Source organism: Patiria miniata, unplaced genomic scaffold, assembly GCF_015706575.1.
Source record: "Patiria miniata isolate m_02_andy unplaced genomic scaffold, ASM1570657v1 HiC_scaffold_24, whole genome shotgun sequence".
Taxonomy (NCBI): domain Eukaryota; kingdom Metazoa; phylum Echinodermata; class Asteroidea; order Valvatida; family Asterinidae; genus Patiria; species Patiria miniata.
Window position 1 is genome coordinate 20373453 of NW_024037063.1, and position 2106 is coordinate 20375558.

Consider the following 2106-nt stretch of genomic DNA (forward strand, 5'->3'; position numbering starts at 1 on the left):
GCGCCAGACAGCCATGGCGGGCGTGCTGTTGCTGGTAACCGCAAACCACCGTTAGATGATTGGTTTAAATTGCTTGATTTATATTACGTGAATAAATGAATAAGTGATTAGTTCCACGAGATAGTAAAGGCCCTCGCAGCTTTGCCGCTCGTGCTAGTCTTTTTACGTGCCAGCATCCAGGGTGCGTTACGTGTCCGGATGGTCCGGGTATAGGCGCGTGGGACTTGACTAAAGGCTATCATAACGCTAGCAGAGAGCCAGGATCCAGAAGTTTTGCGATGACATTTTGACCAGCGTTTGACTGGAGACGTTCGCACGTTGCCATCAGTGCGCAGGCGTAAGGTACGTCACAAATCAACCACTAGTCGACTAATGGTCCTTGCCCGAACTTGGCCACGGATGCCTCACTAGTATTGAGTAAAAGAAGACCATGGGCGTCGCCAGGATTTTTTCTAGAGGGGGGCAAAAAAAAAATTTTGCCAAAAAATGCTTGTATTTCTCCACACATTCTCGATTTATCAGTTTTAGAGGGGCAGGGACATTCCCCCCCCCCCCCCAACTCATTAAATTTACACCACTTTGTCTTCGCGCCTCTTTTTTTTTTCTTTTTTTTTTTCTTCCTTTTTTTTGTTTTGTTGTTTTGCTTTTCCAAGGGGGGGGGGGCAAGTGCCCCCCTTGCCCCCCTCCCCCCTCGCGACGCCCATGACTGCAGCCCATCGCCAAGTTGTTCTCCGTGTCGCGACACAAGACACTGTTTAGGGAGAGAAAAACAATATTTCGTTTAAATCTTCTGTCTAGTTTGTCTTCTTTTCATGACCAATCATCTGGCCACAATTCAGTTCAATGCTCCAATTAATTTTTGAGATAGCGTGTAGACGTGGACTATCGTTCCAGTGCAAAAGTGAGGCAAATGTTCTGTTTGGACTGCCACTGCAGCCCATCGCCAAGTTGTTCTCCGTGTCGCGACACAAGACACTGTTTAGGGAGAGAAAAACAATATTTCGTTTAAATCTTCTGTCTAGTTTGTCTTCTTTTCATGACCAATCATCTGGCCACAATTCAATTCAATGCTCCAATTATTTTTGAGATAGCGTGTAGACGTGGACTATCGTTCCTGTGCAAAAGTGAAGCAAATGTTCTGTTTGGACTGCCACTGCAGCCATGGGCGTCGCCAGGATTTTTTCTAGAGGGGGGCAAAACAATTTTTTGCCAAAAAATGCTTGTATTTCTCAACACATTCTCGATTTATAAGTTTTAGAGGGGGGCAGGGACATCCCCCCCCCCAACTCATTAAATTTACACCACTTTGTCTTCGCGCCTCTTTTTCTTTTCTTTTCTTTTCTTTTCTTTCTTCCTTTTTTTTTTTTTTTTTTTTTTTGCTTTTCCAGGGGCGGGGGGGGGGGGGGGCAAGTGCCCCCCCCCTCGCGACGCCCATGAAGAAGACCCTCATGGTTCGGGCAATATCTCAAGAAATACTGAATTTATTCACTCAATATTCCGGCGAGTAATTGTTCATAATGTCTCACGACCGCCAGTTTAATTTCACGAGAACTCACGGTCAAACAACAACAATAATATGACCGAAGCAACTTACTCATCGTACGTGTCAAAAATATCTTATGGTTCGGGTGATAAGTCACGATTTACTGATTGTATTGAATTGAAATTCTTCATGATGTATCACATTTAGGAGTATATTTTCTGCGAATTCGTCCAAAAAAGAAAGAAAATGAGATCGAAACAATTTTGTGTTTTAAATGTGCAAAATTAATCCGAATGAAAGCAACGTTCATGGCCAAAAAGTCACACTCTTTTTTGTGTAATAGCCTAAGAAATTCCAAAAAAGTTTCAGTGTAAAAATTTTTTCAAGGGCATTTTTTACCCAAAACAATTTTGCCAGGTATACTTTTCTGTCAATTTTTTTTTTTTATCGCACGGAGACTGAGAACTTACCAAGTGGTTTAAAGCTCTAATTTTTGGAATAGAGGGCGCGCTCTATGTACAGTGGTCACTTGCCAAATGTCATCGCTGATACGGAAAAAGTGAAAGTCGAGTTCGAAAAATCGCCATCCGTTAAGAGGTTAGGGCGCCATCTAGCGGCTCGTT